The sequence below is a fragment of the Montipora foliosa genome, chromosome 11 (assembly GCF_036669935.1).
Source record: "Montipora foliosa isolate CH-2021 chromosome 11, ASM3666993v2, whole genome shotgun sequence".
Classification (NCBI taxonomy): domain Eukaryota; kingdom Metazoa; phylum Cnidaria; class Anthozoa; order Scleractinia; family Acroporidae; genus Montipora; species Montipora foliosa.
The window spans coordinates 51,156,342-51,178,841 of NC_090879.1; the positions used below are offsets into that span (position 1 = coordinate 51,156,342).

At 40.5% G+C, this 22,500-nt stretch overlaps 1 protein-coding gene and 3 pseudogenes across 1 annotated transcript in view; 2 read left to right on the top strand and 2 right to left on the bottom strand.

Moving 5' to 3' along the window:
- Positions 1 to 22,500, bottom strand: part of LOC137977630 (collagen triple helix repeat-containing protein 1-like) — a 290,043-nt gene that overhangs the window by 240,201 nt on the left and 27,342 nt on the right. The window lies entirely within an intron of this gene.
- LOC137977367 (nitric oxide synthase 1-like) overlaps positions 1 to 22,500 on the bottom strand; it is a 44,423-nt pseudogene that overhangs the window by 1,462 nt on the left and 20,461 nt on the right.
- Positions 8,614 to 9,785, top strand: LOC137975489 (uncharacterized; annotated as a pseudogene).
- Positions 10,708 to 13,526, top strand: LOC137975491 (uncharacterized; annotated as a pseudogene).

Genomic DNA, 22,500 nt, shown 5'->3' on the forward strand with positions numbered 1-22,500 from the left:
ATATCCTCATGATATCTACCGGTGCTCTGAAATAAAAGGCAACGACTTCGGCATTTTAACTACAATCTATTGTTTTGGAACATCAAACGGCGATCTCAGACTGCGAGGCAACCCTTTTTTACCTGGGGCGTGTTTTCATGAAAAGGTGATCGCAATACGTGAGAACAGAAACCTAATAATTGCTATTGCGCAGTCGAAAGAAAGCGGCATATTTCCGGCTACAACCGCTGCTTCCGGGAATTAAAACATATTCAACAAAACAGGCGGGGGTATTCTTTCTTCGCGAAATTTGAGAACAGACCCTAGAAATTAATCCCATTTAAAAAAATAATTGCAAGCAGACTACGTCATTTTGCTATATTTCAGTCTTAATTGAAAGCAAGCAGCTCGTTCGTCACGGAAAAATAGTTAAATAAATTAATAGCTGTGCTAATGTACGAGAAGGAGAGAGAAACTAGAGTAAGTTAGTCAAGTCAACTCCCAAAATTACCTTCAATTTGTCAATTGTTTCCTGCGCTTCTCGTTGTGACATGGCAGCGTATTCTCGCAATAATGTCTATAAATTTAATCACATCGCTCTTAATACTTGGCGAGTTCTTTTACATTGATGATTCCTTTAATTAAGGAGGCTGGTGCCATCTTCAGAAATGGATGAAATCCATAAAGGGCTCTGTAACTTCACTTCATCCGTTGTATCTGAGTACCACGATTACGTTAACCGACGTTCTTCTTACAGCATCTAAACTTCAGTCTTTAAATAATGCATTTAAGGAAATTCTGCCCAAAAATAATTTAATTTTACTGTGTAATAATATTCCTCTAACATTACTTAAAATGCCAACAAGACAATTATTCAAAAGAGCCTCCATTGGTATTATTTTGCCAAAAAGCAATCGCTTCTTCAAAACATTCATATCACCTTTGCATTTCTCGATTCCTATCTCAGAGTTAATTTTTCTTTATTTCAACTGTTACATTTAATTCAAAGGTTTACTTAGTTAGTTATGTACATTTTTGCCCTTTTATTTTCTCTTCCTTTTTGTTAATGTTGTTATTTTTATTAATATTTAGACTGGAATACGAAAACTCATCATACAGCTTGAGAATACGCTAATGAAAAAACTCGACCTCCTAACCCAATGCCCATGCCCAGAAACTCTTACTCCTAATTGCAATCGTCCTCCAATCTAAAGTTCTCTAGCAGTCCGAAAGGGAGAAAACAAATAAACCGAAATAAAATGTTCCAATTATTTTTCGTCGGTGCAAATATTAATTGCGAACTACCCTTTCCGGTTTTCAAGAGGAACTGGGCCTCCTGAGTAACGTGACGAAACCGCGACCCTGCACAGAATCCAGGTGAGAACACGAGTTTTTCATTTATAGTGGTTTTCCATCCATATTATCTTTGGCCTCGTGTTAACTCAAGGGTGTTCTATTTAACAATTAGACCCGTAGCTCGCAAACCAAATTAATTGCATTGGGCAGTTTCAAAATAAAGGCATTTATATTCAGACAACTGGTTTTAGCTATAATTATCTCCAAGTAATTAATTCTATGGTGAAGTGATTCTGAAATTACCTGAAGAGTCTTACAAACATCATCAGCCATTTTCACATCGCCGCACACATAGAAGTGCGCCTGCTTGCTCAGCAACTTCTCGCAAATGTCAAATGCCTCTTCCTTTAGCATGTCTTGAACGTATTTCTAATTACAAAATACGATAAATCAAATATTTCCGAGAAAAAATGGAAAATATTTAACTTTATTGTCATCAAGTCTTTAAACTGTGGTCAGCTCACCAATGGCAGACGTAGTTTCCTTGTGTTGGAACCTCTAAACCTGTTCAGTTCTTGAAAGGAAATCATAGTTAAGGACTCCAATACAAGAAACATCAGAAACATCTTGTAAAAGACAAACTCAAAGCAAGCCCAACGAAACAGTTTTCATACCAATTCGTTTGCTAAAAAGGACACCAAAAAGAAGCCACTCAGCAGAGGTAGTAGACAATCGTCTAGAATTTCCTACGGTTTAGAGAAAGGCTTTTGTTTTGATGCAGAAAGACCCGATCCGGCGAAATGCTGCGATCATTTACATTGTTTTTGACAAAAGCTTTAACTTTATTTGAAGGCAATGGTCATGTAACACTTCAAAAAAAAAAAAACAATAGGTAGAATAAATGGTGAATTTATCAGTTTGCCATACGCACTTACTAAATTCAAGTAAAGACCTTAGATTTATACCACTGATGGACCTCTTCCGGTGTTTTGCATACGAGTGTGGTATCTTACAGTGTATCTTTGTGTCAGCGCATAGTAATAAACTCATCTTTTTATTTATTTATTTATTTATCAAGTATTAAAATTTAAAAGGAGATTAATGACCATTGTTTTGCCTCAAGCTTAATTCCTTCATTCAACTCTCACCTTAGGTTGGTCGGGTTCGCGCGAAAAAGCCAAGAATATGTCTGTCAACGCTCCCTCTTCCTCAGCTTGCTGCATTTCGTCCCTGTAAATGCAGTCTTGCTGAGAATTTCTGCATCCAAAGAATAGCGACATGGAGCCCCAGTGATTAACAAATGGGGTCAACCATTTACCAGTTGCTGAATGAAACTCGGGATGGTGAATAAGAGGTTCTAGTGTGACGTCTTCGGATCTGAGCCCATGAGGTACTTTGTGGACGACATCAAACTGACGCTGTTGCCAAAAGCTGCGGAATGGAGCTATGCCTGTACCAGGTCCCACCATGATAACAGGTACCGTGCCGTCCTCAGGCACATGAAAGGTATGGGCTCTATAAAGAGTTAAAACGTTTGCCTTTGTTTAAGTGGGGTCTAGCCTTAACTGATGTACAAAGTGCCTGCTACGTTGTCTCATACAGGACTTTCACACAGGCCCAGGCTTTTTTAGTGGAATTTATCGTCCAATTAAAATCTAAAGCCCGATTATCGTTTTTAACCCCGTTTAGCAATCCCACTCAAACTTTGTTGGACGGAACTAACTGAAAGCGTCAGCCGAGCGTAGACGAGATTTCTCTTTACCGTTAAGTTATGTAACAAAAACGAGTGTTGCGCTTCATTGGGGTATCAATGTCTCAATGATTTTTACAACTGAAAGAAAGAGCTCTCTCGAAACAGATACGTTTTCAGAGCCCTTTCAAAACTATCAACAGAGTCGCTCAGTCTAATATTGGGCGGTAGCTGATTCCATAACTTCGGATCAATTGCTGCAAAAGATCTATCACCTTACGTAACTTGGGAATAACTGCGAGATTTGAATAACTAGAACGAGCAGAGCGACAGGGGGTGTAATGATGTAACGGCTCGTTAATATATACCGGGGCAAGGCCATTACGTGATTTATAGCAAGGTAATCAACAGTAACTTAAGGTTATTCTGTCTTTAACAGGAAGCCAGTGCAGCTTTTGTAAAACAGGAGTAATGTGATCAGTCTTCCTCTTGCACACACTTAATCTTGCCGCAGTATTCTGCAATCTCTGAAGTTTCTCAATTTTGCTTGAGAGAATTCCATAGAGCGCACTATTACAATAATCCAATTTCGATAAAATGAAGGCATGGACAATGCGTTCAGTATCCGCCTGCGAAAGACATTTTCTGATTCTGCAAAAATAGAATGAAACGATCACGAGGGAGCGCGACAGGTATTGTTAACATTGGGAACAAAGGTGGGGTGTGAATCAAGAGCAACACCAAGATCTCTGACAACACTAGTAGGCGGAACGTAGTGATCACCGACTTTGATCGAAGAGATCGGTTCTGCAGGTGAAAAACGCGAAGAAAAGTGGGTAGTCTGAGTCTTTGACCGATTACACTCAAGCATATTGCCTAAGTTCCAACTCATGATATCATCTAGACACAAACTGAGATTTTCTAGAGCAACGGCGAGGTTCCCGTTACGCATAAAAATGTAGAGCTGGGTGTCATCAGCATACATCATTGCGTCGAAGCCCTTCGTGAAGATGACATCCTCCAGAGGTGCGATGTACAACTAGAATAACAGCGGGCCAAGGACCGACCCTTGCGGAACACAACAAGACAAATATCTTGATCGAGAAAGAATCTTGTCGAGAGCAATGAATTGGGGACGATCTTTAAGGTATGAGTCCATTCAACGAAAAAACATTTCGGAAAGGACATAACGATATCTAAGCCTATCGAGAAGAATAGTGTGATCTATTGTGTCGAAGACCGCAGATAAATCTAACAGCACAAGAACAGCCTCGAATTTATTGTCGATGGCTACATGTATATCATTAACAACACGTAAAAGGGCAGTTTCAGCCCTGTGATGTTCTCTGCATGCTGATTGCATTTTGGCAAATAAGCCATTAGTGGTGAGATATTCTTCGATCTGGGAAGCCACTATTCTCTCCAATGCGTTAGAGAGAAAAAATAGATTGGAAATGGGCCGATAGCTGGCAAAGACATCAGCAGGTTGTACTTTTTGATCAGAGGGTGAATAAGTGACATCTTGAAGAAAGAGGGGAAAATGCCTTGATCCAAAGACGCGTTCATGATATCAGTTAGAGTAAGCAACAGAAGGTCAATACAGTCCTTTAACAACCAAGTAGGTATTGGATCGAGGGCACAACTTTTACTTTTGGATGTCAGAATGATAGTCTTAAGACCATTCGGAGAGACGTGATCAAACTGGCTAAAAGATGTAGAGCACGATACATTTGTCACACCTCTTGACCGAGGGCAAGATAGTTGAGTGAGAGCACATCTAATATCAATGATTTTACATTCGGAAAAGTCGCCAAAACTCTCAGCCAGGTGTTCAAGAGAGTCGTGTGTCGGTAGAATTGGAGAAGACTTTACGTTGAACATACCGTCAACGAGCTTGAAAAGCTGCGTCATATTAATAAATGTTTTAATCGAGTGGTATACACTACTCTTGCTGGAGAGTGTTATACGATATTTTTATTGGGTTTCCAAACGGATACACGTGATGAGGTATACATCCGGCGATTGGAAGTTGACTTAAATTTGATAAAGAAACTTAAAACGAGAGAGCTGAGAGAGAAGGTTACAAAATAATCTGATATCGTACTTACTGTCTCACACAACAAGGTACTTCATCTCCAGATTCTAATCTGTTGAGCCAAGTCGAGCAAACACCGCAATGTATAGGACCTTTTCCGCCTAAGAATCCATTCAAATTGAGGTGATAAGAGCAGAAATGGTTGACAGAGAAACGGTTACAATGGTTTGAGCTAGAAGACTTGTAAACTTGGCATTTGCACGATTGCGTTAGTTAATCAGCCCGAAAACTCTCACCTTTCTTGTTGTACTGAAACTACGGCAACGGTGAGATGTATTTCACCGGGAAATAGGTCTGGGGATGACGAGATGGAGTAAAAACGCTGCAATGATAAAGTAAAAAGCACAAAATATTTGGAGAGGTAGTGACTAGAAAAGGCACCCACCGTAAGTGATGAAAAAAAAATCAAAATAATGTTAATCCTTGGTTCGGCCTCGGAGTCTGAAGTGTCCAAGAAGTTCTGACAAACAAGATCTACGAAGGTTCCAAAGTTAAATCTGCTGGAAGATGAGCCTCTAAATCAACAGATTCCCTACGCACCGTCTATACTGCAGAGAATCTCATGTAAGAGCGATTTTCAGTTGAGTGTCAAAAATGAATTCGGGATTAGGTTGCTGGTTATCATCGCCACGCTCTGCGATTGGTTTAAGACTTTGCACTACCTTTTCGTGCACGTTTTCCCGCTTTTGGTGCCGGCCGGTGCATTTGCTTGCGCTATGATTGGCTAATTTGATTAGTTTCGTCCCTTGTGATAGGCCAGAGAACACTTTGGTTATGGGCTGAAAACACTCGGCCATTTAAAGCGGCTGTATGTCGAATTGAAGGACATCGGTGAATTTTGCAAGAGGCCAATTTCGCGTTTACGTTGTTACTTGATCGAAGATACACTGACCGGTTGCAGTAAAGGCAGCTGAGTGAGCAACAAGTCAGCAGGAACGGACAGCGAAGAATAGTCTTCAAGCACTTCAAGAACGTTGCATTCGTTCTCAAACTTCCAGTCCTCGTATCGGTTTTTGCCCTGAAAGAAAAGCAAAAATAACAGATAGGTTCTCAGTGAAGGTGTTTCACGTAGAAACTGGCGAGCAACCTGATGCTCAAGCGGTTCAGTTTTTCATTTGAAAAGGCAAGGACATAACCAGGCTGCTATTTCTTCATTTACTTATTTCAAGATTTACACCAAGGTAGGTGTATATTACAATAGAACACGAAGCCCCTTTCACAGCTTGTCGAAGTCAAATTCGGAAAAATCAAAGACGGATCTAGTTGGTGGCCAAAGAAGGACTTTAATACGAAGTATCGATATGGAAATATATTGCCTTAAATCAATCTTCGGGATCACACTGTATAGTTGTAACTTTAGCGGGATAGTTTCCTTGGTTTAGGAGAATAGCCTTTGTTGACTGGCTACGAAACAGTAAACATCCCGGCACATATATAAGAACCTAGATTTATCCAAGCTTGACTAAATAGGTTCTTATAAAAATGGTATTTACAGCAGTTTAAGGCTATCTAGGTTCTTAGATTGGTTCTTATTTCAACAAAAGATTTCTTCTCTATGATATGGTATGACCGATTTCCTCTCATGAGGATGCTGATACCCTTTATATTTCATAACCATGAAAAGTAATTTTTGAACAAAATCTGTGCAGTTTTTTTAAAGTGGAATTTGTTCCACTCCCCTGAAATTTCAAGGTCATTTTCTGGAAGAAGAACCTTAATTTCTTTAGGCTAACCTTTTTTTTACGTAAGGGGGGTCGAAAATGAAATTTTAGCCTAATAGCTTCTTAAATTCTATGTTCTTATACGCGGGTATTTACTGTAGCAGTAGTATTGTCTTTACCTCCGCAAGGACTTGCAAGTTTTCCTCGTCTTCCGTGCCGTGTACAAAAAAGAAATATCATTGCCGTCGGCTAAAAATATTTTTAAAAAAAATGGTGATTATATTGTAGAAGTGGATCTGATTATAAAAGTGAATCTTTCTTAGTAGTATAAGGTGTGCTACTTCGACTCAGCCACGAAATTCAAGGTTTGGTGGGAGGAATGGGGGTGAAGCAGACTTCAAAACACTCCGGTGGACTCTGCAGGCTTGGGTTTCACGTGTAAGAAAAAAATACAGAGAAAGCAGAGAAACTTCCTCCTGATCTTGACACCAAAAAGCTCCCAAAAGCTAACCAAACGTTTTCATTTTTTCTTTGCTTTCATTTTTCCTAGGAAGGGGGACAACTGCTCTCTACCTCTCCCTCGCTAGGTACAGCCCTGTAAATGAAAGCTCCTGTGAGCGTTAGTGAAGAGTGGATGAAGTTTAGAATGATTATATGTAGAGTTTTCTTTCAAATCCTCGATCTCGGACACAGGCAGCCCAAGCTCAAGATGTTAGGAGTTCAGTGTAACGTGACATATGCCATATTACATAACTACGCGAAACGTGACTCCCGCCTTACAGCATATGGGGGCATTGTGTTACAACGGTTTGAATTTGTAAAGGTTTGTATGGGAAGGCAACGGCTTTGCTGGAAAAGTCAATTATTCTTATATTTTGTGAATAAAATCTACTTACCATGTTGCCGTGTTGTATTCTTTGTTGTTTGCCAGCTTCGCAAGCCGATCTAACGCGATTTCGGCGACTTATCGTTTTGTGGGTTTCCACTGCTAAAAGAAAGACAAGGCTGCACACTGATTTCCGGAGTGCCCGCCGCTCGAAGCGAATAAATCCACCGAAAATAACTCCGTCGACTCAATTCCTCCGTAGAATCGCAGAAGAGATGTTGAAGCTCTATGTCAGTTCACTCGCTACGCAATTCCGTCCACAACGCCTTCGCTACGATACATTCATTTCGAGATTTCTTCGCTCGCAACTTCAAAAACAGGCTCGTCCAAGGGTTTAGGACACTCTCGCGGTTGGCAAAGTAAGCTGGGTAACTATAATTAGCCCGACCAGGGGTAGACAGCAACGATTTGTCAACGCGCAAACCAAAATGCTCCCCGGGTACCCTCCTGCTTTATTTTGCAAACCCACAAAGCGTACAAAGGGGCGCATTGTTTCCATCAACCAATCAAAATCACGTCCAAATCAAGTCGAGTCGCGTTTACAAAACATCTCACAAACTCAGTGGAAACCCATTGCAGGCAATTTTCGCACGTATTCTTAGAAAAATCTTATTGCTAAACGCCATGTGGTAGAAGAAAGTTCCAGTTCCTCTTTTTCACGATGTAACTACATTGTTTTAAGTTTTAGTTTGTCCTTTTGATTTCGTAAATTTGACCCCTGCACACATTCGCACATTTTTTTCGCACCTCGCGGTTTTGCTCGATTGCCATGGCTTCGAAATTTTCTGCTGCCCTTTTCAGGGTTCAACTGAATGGAGATCAACAAGAAATTGTCAAGTTTGCTTCCGAAGCTACAAAGGGGCGCATTGTCTCTATCGACCAATCAAAATCAAATCGGATCGTGTTTACCAAGTTTCAAAAAGTGGCTGAGGTAACGTAATTTTCCAGAGTATTGTGCTTAATCTATCTTTGCTTCTCTGCCAAAAAATTGATCTATGCGAAAGCGATGACTTCTTCGTCGTGGAAATGGAAGACATGGTAGGTTTTACATTATATACTCAACGCTCGACGCGAACACTGATCCCCATGGCCATGTGAGATGAAACGTTAACCGCTCGTATATCTTGTAGGTTGTTATCAAACTTCGAACACTGCGAGGGTAAACTGGTAGCGGTCCGAGAAATCCTAGCTGAAAGAGAGAAGATGAAGGAAAACTTTGCGTGTCCGGCAAGTTCACGTTTGTTCGGCCATTTAGCTAAAGAGATCTGGGGTGATGGAGTCAGGGTCGTAAAACGCGGTTCGCGGAAAGGCCGACAAAATTATTACTTAGGTCTTCAGCGAAAATCATCAACAAGTTTACATGATGCAATTGATGAAAATCACCCGATCTCGCTGTTAAAAACCGGATGGCATTTGGTAAGTGATCAGCGAGGACAATACTCCTTCGCGAGATATGAACCCTGGTCATTCCGCAATCAGAGAGTGGTGACAGAGGTGAAATTTGCTATAAAAGTTGAATCTTACTCATCATACTTACATCCCATGGATGTCAAGCCGATCTTGCAACGGTCTTTCAGTTAGAATGTCTTGAGCAATCTCCTAATTGGAAACGGATCGAATCAGTTTTAACCTCCATAGATAACTCGACTTTATGTCGTGGAGTGCCAATCACAGATGGAGAGGTTCTACATACGATGCTCTCTCATGAAACTGGCATTTTTTCTGATTTTTCGACAAATAGAACACCAGAAATTGTCGAACGCAGGGCTTTTTCGGCGAACTGTTCTATACTTTCAAGGGCAGGGCAGTGCTGTTCCAACTGGCAACACCTACACTATTTGGAAAAAAAAAAGGCAGAAAAGGAAAATAGAAACCAATGGGGTAATCATCCCTTTCATCAACAAGCGCTTTCTCTCTAAGGAAGAAGTTACCAAGCAACTAAAATTGGAGAGGCAAGCAAGACTAAATGCAGAACAAAGAGAACGTTACTGGAGAGAAAAGTTTGAGGCCGAGTGCATTGAGATGGAAAATGATGACCACGCAGACCTCTCTAAGATGTTTGAAGGAGTTGCTGATAATGTGCCTGACAGTATGGGCAGCCTATGGGAACAGCAAGAGAATCTTCTACGATATAAAACTAAAAATGCGTACAGATGGCATCCAAAGTATGTAACCTGAAATATGTAATATAGAACACTTTCATGCTAGCCACTTAAAACCAACAGCCCTTTACCCCTTCCCCCTCCCCCCTCCTCTCCTCAATTTCCTATACACACACAAAGATATCCTTGCACGTGCTAAAATTACAAGGTAGTAATTAGAATCCTTTTTAATAGTCCTTAGTTTGTGAGGTCACTTTTCTAAAGTAATTTCTATGTAAACTCAATTTCCAGTAAAAAGATTGCAGGATATAAGAGTATATACACATTGCCAGGTATGAAGTGGTAAGGCCCACTACAGCTAATACTTCATTAAATGACTGAAAACTGGTTATACCTGAAATAAATAAATTCCGTGTCATAAATCTCTCAATAGTTCATTGTTTACATTCATATTTTGTATATATTGCAGGATCATTAGATTATGCCTGGATCTTTATTGCAAAAACCCACATGTGCTGGACCCCCTCCGACAGTTCATTATTTTACCTAGCAATAAGACAATAAGGTGAGCAGCACATACTTGTACATTTTTAACCGATTGTTTTCATCACACAAGGGTATAAATGCAGCTGATAATTGATAAATTTTCTCCCCCTGTAATAAAATAAGTGAAAATTACAGTGAAATTTTTTAATTACTATTCTGAGGAACAAAACATTTGAAATTTTACACTGCTCTATGATTACAGAATTTATAAGAACAAAGTTAAAGAGACTCCAGGTTGGAATGAGGAAATACTTATGTGGTGCAGAAATGCAGCCCAAGAAAATGGTTTGAGGCCAGGAGATTACATGGGTGGTTTTGCAATTGATGAAATGAAGGTCCAGGTAACATTGAAAAGCAAATCAGTGCAATTGACATACCTTGCAAATTACAATATATTTGGTAAAAAATTTGTTCTTCACCCCTTTCACATCTTTCTTTAGGAGAACCTAGAGATGACCTCCGTAAGTGGCAAGCATAAGCTAGTAGGCTTTGTTGACCTAGGGAGAGGTCATGATCTCGCGAGAACTTTGTCAGGTACTAGTGCTCTTCAACACATGTAAATGGCTTATTATTTACAGAATTCGATAACCAAAATAGTTTGCATTGAATGTTATCAATTTGCTAAACCCATTTCTTATTTTCAATTTCCAATGTGTTTATGAAATTTTCAGAGTGTGTATTTCTGCCTAACTAAGAAAGATATACGTAGGGTTATACATTAAGCCATGTATTGAAATCTCTCTGACCTTCAATTACAACCGCATTCTCCCCCTTAAATTATTTTGAATAACATTTAACATATTCTCAGTGCTTTTAAACTTTAACATGATTTATAAGTGAGGACAGTCAACCAGAACTTGCAACACATGTGTTACAGTTTTTTTTCCTGAGTGATGGTGGCTCCAGGTTTCCCATTGCACAATGGCCATCAGCAAACTGCACACCCAGCGATCTGTACCATCTGTTCTGGGAGGGAGTCCTGAAGATGTTAGAAATTGGATTTGAGTAAGTGAATCAGTTAATTGTCTTTTAGCTGTATACCCTCAGATAAATGGCAAAAACTAGAGACATAACAGCAACAGAATGTAGACTCAGTAGGTTATACCCTGTGTCTGCACATGTACAAAGGAGGTTAAAATTTTAGTTGTTTGCCAGCTTGTTTAATGTGCATGGTCTCACTTTTCAAAAGTCAACTTTGAACTTTCACCTGATGGGGAAAACTATGACGAAAGATAAGTACCGATAGAGGGTTAACAATTACAGGAAAATTCATGATAGTTATCAGCCATTCTTTTTAATATAGGATATACTGGTGTGTGCTGGATGGTGCAGATTGCAACAGGCAATTCATCAAAATACATTTTAAGAACAAGGACGCTGTTGATAGCAAGTTTCTAACATCGAACATTTACACTGGTTACACCAATGATATTTATCATGGATCCAAAGGTAGGAGTATTGTTATTAGAAAAATGTCCTATTTCTGACGGGCACTGTAAGGAGCTCACTGGTTAACCGTGGGATACTCACCCCTCCCTCCCTGCCTCCCTCCCCCCTATTTCTCCCTCTCTCCCACCCTTGGTCATTCATTTGTGCGTTCGTTCGTTTGTTCGTTCATTCATTCATTCAGTTTCCAGTTAATCATTCAAACAGTCAGTCACTCACTCACTCTTTCAATTTCTTTTTTAGCAGGGTGGGGTGGGGGGGGGGGGGTGTAAATTGGTCAGAGGGTGAATTTTGTGCGGCCAAAAGAAAATTCATTACTTTTACAGGAATATTCACAGGTATTGTTAATTAACTGAGAAGAGCATTTAAAGCCTTTTTAATTACCACCATCACTCACCTGGTACAATTTTCAGTCTTCTATTTATGCTTAACATGTTTAGATAAAGAATCTCTCAAGACCTATCAGAACAGCCATTACCATTAAATAATTATTTCGGTAAAACATATTATATATATTCAACAGCATAACATAAGGAAAATCAGAAATAACATCTACAAGAGCAATAAGAATGGGAATCCCAGGTGCCTCAAAACTGGTGGAAAGTCAATCACCTGGAAGCAGTTCCGAAATGCCTTTGACTGGGACCAGCAGAGCTTCTCACTCCCACTACATGAGAAATTAAGCATCCAACACTTAAACCTTGATTCAGCCAGTATAATGAGAAACAAGCTTGCTGAAGATATGCCTGATGCCAAGATGTTGTTTCTAATGCAGGTGATTATTCAGTTGTCATGTATGTTTGATTAAATGCCTTTAAGATTATAACGTTTCTTATGAAAATGTTTTCTGCTAGTATGCAACCAAAATCTGAATTTTTTTTTAACATCACCTGATCTGAAACCCCCAAATACAAGTTTCACCTTTCTTTTAGCAGTCAGAAGCGGTTTCCAGCGATTTAAAATTATTTCTTACCTTCCATCAAAAAGTGCTTAACTCAATGTATTTTCATTTTCTCTTTGTTCTGTAGAAGTACCAGGAACACCTGAAAAAGATCGGAAAGGATGGCGATTATTTGGATGCTGTTATTGAGCTTCTTCATCACACAAGCGAGATTGTGAGCTTATTTAATGATAGGCTTTATATCAATTCATCTGACGACTTAAGACTTCACAAGTTAAACAATTTCTATAATTGGATGTGCCACTGGGCCAATGAAACTGAAGGAAACAGCAAGAGCTTCATCTCTTCTAAATTGTGGTTTGATCTGCAACCAATGTGCCTTGGATTCCAGTCCATGGTCCATTACAAGATGACTAGATTCCCCAGCACAGTAATTAAACCAGCTATTGTAAATCAAGACTGTGTGGAGAATCATTTCTGCCAGATACGTTCATGCAATGGCCAGAATGATAACCTCACCTTCTTGCAGCAGCAATCAACGCAGAACTCCATCAGATTGGGCCAAACAACCATTATTACCAAGAACAATGCATCCTGTAACAGCACCAACATGAACATAAGGCCATCAATTGAAGGAATGCAGGCAAAAAGGACAGTAAAGTGACTTTCTTTCTTTGTTTATCTGATTATTCAGTTTTGGCTGTCTAATATTTAATGCTCCTAAAGTTCTCACCTTGCAGTCAGTAGTTTTCAAAGTAACATTTTCATTTAACCTAAATGTCATTAGATTTACCTCTTGAAAGCCGGATTCTGATGTGTCCATCTTCAGATTCTGTTCTTCCTGCTACCCTGAAAATTCTGTCATCAACAGGAGGTGTGAATGGGATGGATGTGTGCTGTGCAATAGCATTCAGCAGGGCTTAACCAATAACTGTCTTTGTTAACCTTGCAGAAACTCTGACATCATACGCTTCACAAAGTGCAACCAACTGTGATTTGTTGTACACACGACTAAGTGGAGCAGTGCCTTGGTGCTGGTTAATAAAGGCAACAAGATGACCGTGAGAAACTTTCTTGTTGTCACTTCGGTCTCGGAGAATTTCCTATGAAAAGAAAAAAAAAGGAATCCCCAAAACCTTACAAAAGAAACTTCAAAGTAAGTTTCAAGTCTCAATTTGTGAAATGAAATGAAATGAAATGTTATGAAATACTAGACCTGTGCTGTTAAGTTGAGAATGTAATGTTCCTTTATAAAAGAAATTATACATAATTTATATAAATGACCCTATAGTATTTCTGCAAGTTGCCTGGTATAAAGCCCTTTCAGTTGCAATTTTCAATGTAATTTTAAAATTTGAAAATGTTAAGAGCACGTCAAAGCTGGGGTAAAGGAAAAATTAGGCTAATGTCATTGGACAAACTGGTGCAAATCCATTTTGCGGAACTATTTTTGAACAAGATCCAAATAACTTACAAGTAGTGTAATGGTATGGTAGAAAATTGCTAATAAAATAAATACCTGGAATGATACACTATCACTTTTCTCTTTGTTCCTCTCTTGCCTTTGCAAAACTCGTTTCCGTAGTTCCACAGTCTTCTTCACTTGGTATTCTCTTCGAAAATCTCTCAGAAACTGACATGCCCCCATGTTTACATAGTACAGCAAGATGTTTGACAAAAGCTTCTCAATGAATTCCTGTTGAGAACAAAACCGATTACCGTTACTTACAAATACCGGTAAATAATTGCACTACCTTAAATTTACGGATTTCTGAATTTGTATGTTATTACGGCTCGCTAATAAATGGAAGTCGCCATGTTAATTTAGTATTAGTTTCCAGTCTTTATCCACCGTACGTATTAGGCGTAAAACGCACATGTGCTTTCCAGGCAAATAGTATTTTTTTCTTATTCGCATGTATATTCTCTAATCCATTAAGAAAACAAATTATTACCTTGTATTTACCGATATCCTCATTTTCAAAGCACTGTACCCAACGCGTCTTCAATTCTTGATCGCCTTTCAATTCAGTCATGGCCATTTCCACCATTTCTGCCCGTGCTTTCTTCAAAATATGTAGATTTAGTAATTCCACTCGTCTTTTCTCTAGTTCCATGAAGAAAACGTATGCCTGGTCTGAAATGTGAAGCAGTCCTCTTTCCCGGTACTGTCTCCCTTCTGTCACTTGTAGCGTGTCAGGAAACATTGAATTTTCCTCCAGTTCTGAATGGGGTCGGATGACGTTCTCTTCAAGTAACTGACAAGCTATCTGTTGGGCTTCAACTCTGGCCAGAGTGGAACTGCACTTTGTAAAGACATTTCTTTGAATGTATTTTATCGAACGATTGAGAACCTTCCTCACAGCCCAACCACCAACATGCCGCACTTTTGATCGACCTACTCCGCTCATTTGATCAACATCAAAATGGATAGCCTCTTCCTGTCTTTGCTGTTTAACAACAGAAACCAACTGTTCCAAAAATTCCCAGTACACCGAAGTTGCCAGCTGAACTGTCACAGCCCTTTGGGGTGGCGTGCTTGCCGTTGCATCAAATAAAGCACAAACGTAACATGAAAATTCAATACCACTAAAAAACTCATGCAGACTGGACGTCACCGCGGTAAACCCTTGACGGCCAATCTCAATTACGATCTCGTCTGGATTTTCGACAACGTGGCTTTCTACCATTAGGTAACAGTGGAACCAAACTAGCTTCGCGAAGCATTTCACCTTGTCTATAGAGCTTTCGTTTAACAAGTAGTCAATTGCATAGTTCTTCTCTTCGCAAAAGGTGGAGACAGCATTCGATTTCATGGATGCCAATAAATCCAGGATTCTCTTCATAACGTCTTCAGAGGGAGTTGCGAGAATAGACTCATGCGTCAAGAGCTGGCGGTACACCTCCGTCAATTCCATCGGAACTGCTATTTCGTCGTCTTCAAATGCCGCTCTTGCAGGACCATCCAGCAGTTCTGAAGGAAAGGAGAAAGGATCATCGTCTTCTTCAAGCTCGTGATATCGATCTTGCACGGAATGTAAAATGTCAGGATTGATATTTTTATTTCGGCAGCAGGACATGTCAGCTACTGGGGCATCTAGATGTTGCGAAGAGCAAATCTCTACTGCCCTCCTTGATGGTCTTAAAAGTAGTCGAGGACTAAAATCCAAAATCTGGATATGTTCAGGAGATTTGACTCTTGAAAAAGCAACATAAATTAATCCGGAAAAATACTCTCGTTAGCAGTGGACAATGGCAGAAACAAGTGTTAGCCCTTGAGACTTATGGCACGTAACAGCATAGGCTAAAACAAGGGGAAACTGTGTGACACTTCCCATTTTTTGCCCTGTCAAGTTTCTCTTGATCCATGTTTGCCGGGAAATCGCGACCACGCCAACGTCTTCAAAGAAAACCAAAAGATCGTCACCTCGAACTCCAGTAAAAACACCCACGCTTCCATTCTTTAGGTTGTCTGACCAGTTCCACACAAGCATAACCTTACATCCTCGCTTCAGTTGCAATACTTCCACCCCTGGCCAGCTCATGCTCCTGGAATTATCATTTTCAAATGATGCCTTGTACTCCAAAAGTTCTCCTGGTAATTTGTCAAGTTCCTTTCTATTCATCAGTGTCACTGGTATTTTGCGGAAAAAGATATGCGTGGCACTTTCCTCTAAGTCTGCGGACAAATTTCTCTTCAAGGAACAAATATATTCCTTCGAATCATTTGAACACCGACCGAGCCGTATCTCACCAAGAGCATTTAGGAAATGTTTGTCTTTCTCAGATTGGCGCATCACTTTAGATAATGCAAAACGATGGCTAATCGCCAAATCAAATAAGGGTGACTCGAACATGTAACACCCTTCGTCAGATATGTTAGGAACGGGCTGCAACTGCAGGAATTCTCCGACAAGAATAAGCTGCTTTCCGGCGAATGGGAAAGTACGATTTACCTGGTCATCTGCAAGTTCGTGATGAAGGCAGTTCACAAGTTCAAACATCCTTCGGCTAGACAAGCTTGCCTCATCCCAAACTATCGCATCGATAGCCCTAACGCGATCGCAAACTACAGAGTTGGCAATAGATCGATCGATCAGTTGATGCCATGGCAAATCAGCAGTCATAAGACCGTAGAACGAGTGAACTGTCGATGCTATTCCACGATCATAAACTTGGCAAGAGATACCACTGGAGCAGACTATACCCACAGTTCTTCCACGTGCATTGAGTGTCGCTATTATTCGCTTGACAACCTCGCTCCTCCCCTCTCCAGCTTGACCCGTGATCAGAAAGTTATGGCCTTCGGAAGCAAACTTGACAATTTCTTGTTGATCTCCATTCAGTTGAACCCTGAAAAGGGCAGCAGAAAATTTCGAAGCCATGGCAATCGAGCAAAACCGCGAGGTGCGAAAAAAATGTGCGAATGTGTGCAGGGGTCAAATTTACGAAATCAAAAGCACAAACTAAAACTTAAAACAATGTAGTTACATCGTGAAAAAGAGGAACTGGAACTTTCTTCTACCACATGGCGTTTAGCAATAAGATTTTTCTAAGAATACGTGCGAAAATTGCCTGCAATGGGTTTCCTCTGAGTTTGTGAGATGTTTTGTAAACACGACTCGACTTGATTTGGACGTGATTTTGATTGGTTGATGGAAACAATGCGCCCCTTTGTACGCTTTGTGGGTTTGCAAAATAAAGCAGGAGGGTACCCGGGGAGCATTTTGGTTTGCGCGTTGACAAATCGTTGCTGTCTACCCCTGGTCGGGCTAATTATAGTTACCCAGCTTACTTTGCCAGCCGCGAGAGTGTCCTAAACCCTTGGACGAACCTGTTTTTGAAGTTGCGAGCGAAGAAATCTCGAAATGAATGTATCGTAGCGAAGGCGTTGTGGACGGAATTGCGTAGCGAGTGAACTGACATGGAGCTTCAACATCTCTTCTGCGATTCTACGGAGGAATTGAGTCGACGGAGGGGTTGGCGCAGTGGTAAGATCTCTGCCTTCCAACCCTAGGGTCCCGGGTTCCATTCCCGGTTCTGCCGAGAGTGGAATATTTGGCGACCTTCTTTCCTGCTGAAGTTCACTCAGCTTTCCATCCTTCCGAGGTCGGTAAAATGAGTACCAGCATGCATGGACTGCTTAGAAGCGGCTGCAATTTGCGCCTGTATATGCTTCCAGTCCGCTGGGGGTAAACTGATCATTGTAAAGCGCCTTTGAGACGTTTGTGATAAAGGCGCTATATAAATGCACGACTTTACCTTTACCTTTTTTCGGTGGATTTATTCGCTTCGAGCGGCGGGCACTCCGGAAATCAGTGTGCAGCCTTGTCTTTCTTTTAGCAGTGGAAACCCACAAAACGATAAGTCGCCGAAATCGCGTTAGATCGGCTTGCGAAGCTGGCAAACAACAAAGAATACAACACAGCAACAGGGTAAGTAGATTTTATTCACAAAATATAAGAATAATTGACTTTTCCAGCAAAGCCGTTGCCTTCCCATACAAACCTTTATAAATTCAAACCGTTGTAACACAATACCTCCATATGCTGTAAGGCGGGAGTCACGTTTCGTGTAGTTATGTAATATGGCATATGTCACGTTACACTGAACTCCTAACATTTTGAGCTTGGGCTACCTGTGTCTCGGATCACTGAATAACACCTATCAGTGAGAGCACGAGTCAACTTACTATTGAAGCCAGAAATTGAATGAACTGCGGTGTAGGCACACTCGTGATATCCAGGTAATGGGACAGAGCCTCGCGTACGGTTATTGGCGAAGGAAGCCGTGTAAATGCTTCCCATTTCTTGGATTTGCCGAATGGTCCTACAAAGAGAGAATACACCACAAGCACAAATGTATAAAAGCTTTTTTTAACATGCTCAACTTTTCATTCTGAAATTTCGGGATTTTGGGTGATACCTCGCGAAGTTGACCGGACGGTTTGGGATTTTTGGAGCAACTGGAGAATTCTGCTCCACGAGGGACGAGTTTCTGCTTTACTTAAAATTACTTTTAACACGAAATTAGTTTAAATGGTTGGTTTGAAGTCGGAAAGGAAAGGAACTTTATTTAAAGGCCCAATTTCAATCCGACAGGCTTTTCGACCGTTTGTTATTGTTATGGAATTTGGCATTGCTTAGAGATCTGACTGGATGAATTTCGGCTTTGGCAGGATTTTCATATATGAAAATTGTTCCACGGCACGCAATACCTTTCGGCTGAACATGCAAATTGAAGCAAATCAAATGAGGAGAGGGGAAAACCGGAGTACTCCGAGTAAAACCTCTCGGTGCAGAGTAGAGAACCATCAAACCCATCCCACATATGACACCTACTCTGGGAATTGAACCAGGGCAACACTGGCAGGAAGCGAGAGCTCGCACCACTACGCCAGCCCTTCACCAGTTACGTCCCTAGTATGAACCCACCAAGAGACCTCTTTCATAATGACCGCCAGATAAATGTTCTTTTGTCTCAATGCTAATAAGCCTTTCTATTCTCCCTACAACGAGCAAATTTCAAAAAAATATTTGCTTCAAAATGAGGACAGTTGGTCTGATTAACATAAATACAAAAAAATAAATAAAATAAAATACAAAGGTGGTCGCTTTTTATGAAAGTGGTCTAATATATTCTTGATGCAATCACAAATCACAATGGTAAGTTCAAATTTCACGCATTTCAAGGCATTTACGCGAACTGACAAAGAGAAACTTATCTCTTTTTACCTTTGATCTCACGTAATGTTTCGATGACAATCGGTGTATCTGGGTCGACGTCTCCAGACAACTTGTCAACCAGGGACTTTACCAACAAGGGATAATTGGCTGGGAAGATTGCCACAGAATTCCCAGGTTTGTATTGCAACTCATCGGTATTGTTTGTTTTCAGTTTTACTAAAATTGTCGATCGACTGGTTGGTAAAGAAGATGAAAAAAAGATGCAGTCAATTTTTTACGCGTGACGATGATAGAGGATTTGGTGGCTTAAGCCGAAACGAAGATTCTCCATTCTGATTGGCTAAGAAGAATGCAGTTTCCAGGTAACACAGTGAGAGAAATACGTAATTGGATGCAAAAAAGTAGCAAACCATTCTGGTTGGTCAATGATCAAAGACAGTCACAGATTGCCAATCAAATGCGATCCTTCATCTTCATTACGACAAGCTAACTCTTATCTAAATGATTTTTCTCGTGTAACTTGGAATAAATGAGTACTTGTAATATTTTTCAAAGACTACAAATTGCACTCGCCCTACGGGCTCGTGCAACTTTTTTTCGTCTTTGAAAAATTTACTAGTGCTTATTTATGAAATTGCAATCGAAATCGTGTGTTACCTATATAAATTTATCTCGTGATTACACGGTTGGGAATCCATCTCCGATAGAGGGCCAGACTGTCAACATGTAGAATTTGCGAATGGGACTTTGGGCGCGATGCTCAACGAGTTTGCCTTTGAATTCTAAAGGTCTCTGAAGAGTCTCTTGGCCGAGACGAAACGCCGTGTCAGACTAGCCACGAACATTTCACAAGTATTTGACAATAGTTTTGCTTTTGTATAAACCTATACAAATGTTGTACTAATTGTCCAGGAACTTAACAAACGCCATGGAGGAGTAGAAAGAGACAGACCTCAAGTTTGGTTATTCCACAGAGTTGTTCAGCAGAGGACGACTAAGATCCTTAAGGTAAGCAGAGTCGTTTCCTTTTAGTTATTAATCCTATAGTTTTGAGAGTTATTTAGAGAACTTAAGCAAGGACGAAGACGACGGTTAGGAGAACGCCATGAAACAATAGGCTTAAGGTGATTCCCTGGTGTTGCATTTTGCAACCCTACTGCTCATAATTTCTTGCGTCATTGGCGCGTGCAGTAGCATGGGCACATTGAAAAAAGGGCGGATTTTCATTGACGCCGAGCATAATCTGTCAAGGATTGTTATTTTCTCCTGATAAAGCAAATGAGGATATTCCAGAGCTTGGACTCCCCTCGCTCCCCTCTAGCCTATTGAATGCTATGTGACTACAGCATACCACACCTTCATCCAGTTGTGGTGTTTGTTCTTTATCTGCTAAAGCACTCTTAGAAAGGCGAAAGCGGCCTGGTACCCAGCCACTTTGAACAGTGTGTAAAGAATGAGTCGTTTCTTTGGTGGCCTCATCATTGATGCAGAACGAGTCACATGCGGCCTGGAAACGAGAAAGGCAGCAAGATTCTTATATAAAATTTGTTTGGAATTACCAGCGCCAAACGAAGACAGTGGTTGTAAGTCCACTGAATACACATGGGCCGGATTGGAATTTGGGAAACGTTAGTCTTGAAGAGACAAAAAAAAAAAAAAAATCAGATTAAAGAAAGAATACTATTTCGCGAAAAAACCGACAGGAATCTACACTAACGAGAAATGACCTCGGATTTTTGCTTTCATGCAGAAGGGTCTTAAAATCATGCATATATTTCATCTTTCTTCCTTGCTGCAGCGATAACAAGACGCCATATCTCAAAGCGAAACGCGCCATTTTTTTCTCTCTCGGCTTTTTTTTTTCAGAAGGAATTGAGCCATAAAGTATCTTCCGCCTACAAGCCTTATTACCTGAAATACAGCTCTGGCCCAGTCTTTAAATGACTCCTCTTGTCCACACAACTCGTCTCCTTCTCCCATTTTCATGACTGGTTCCCCGCCAAGTTTTTGAATAATCTTGTCTAGGGAGCGCGCAAAAGCACAGAAGTTTGGGTAGGCCTTTGATCCAAGGCCGAATACAGAGTACCTAGCAAACAAAAAGGATTAAAAAGGTAAGCTTGTAAGCTAGCTATCTATACTGAGTGGGGAATTTATCCAGTGCTCACACTCATTGCTCAGTCTGGTTTCTGAATGATGCAGTGTCCTAAACCGGAACATGGGAAAGGGGCGCGGGGGAATCTCCCTTTTCTACAATTTACTGTTAACTGAATAACAAGCAGTATGGCCAAAGTCTTCCGAACAGTATTGTAAGCTGGTCCTGAAAAGCCCCGGGGGGAGTGGTGACAAATGTAAGTCACTTCACTTCATCTCCTGCGTCATGTTTCCCGGCATTTTCTCGAAGAATGAGCAGCAATGTCGAAGCTAAATGTTAAATCCTAAAGAAACGAACCAGTCGAACATTCTTGAGCAACATTGGCATGTTATGTTCTATACAAGTTGGACAACATTGCTCAATCATTTGACTGGACGGGCAAGGGTCCGAAGCACCCGCCAGCAGCCCGTGGTTCATGTCTGTATGTGGGGCATTTGACACAGTTAAACATTAGTAAGACTCGGCTTCCCTAAGACTTGTTTAAAAGAGACGTTTCAATACAATGTTATCAAAACATGACTGATCGGATTGCTGGGTATCTCCACTAGACCTCAATAAATACTATATAGGTAAACAATACTGAATTCCCGGCTATTTTCTGAAGCTGGGTACCTTTCTAGGACTAGTAGGTTCTTTATTGAGGTGTATTTGGTCCCCTGGTTCACTCAGTTGAAACTGAAACAAACAGTGCCTTTAATCACGAGTAAATATATACGTGCCACACCTCCACTTAACATCTCTTTCTCACCTGAGACTTGCTAAAGGCTGGCCGTCTTTCTTCAAATTAAGACGCTTTTCTCTCTCCTTTTGAATTAAAAGACTGCTGATCTGCCAAAGTTTTTTGCGAGAAGTCTCCGTACTAAAGAAAAAAAAAGGCATGTTAGCCTCAGCCGAGACTAAACAGATATATTAGTTTAACATTCAGTCAGTGTAAAATGCAGACTGCAGACCAGGGGTAAAATGCAGACTGAGGCTATAACGTAACTGTTGAAAAAGTCCAAACCCCTTAGAAATGCTAACCTTAGGCCTAATTAGGCCTAAAACAATATTTAGGCTTAAT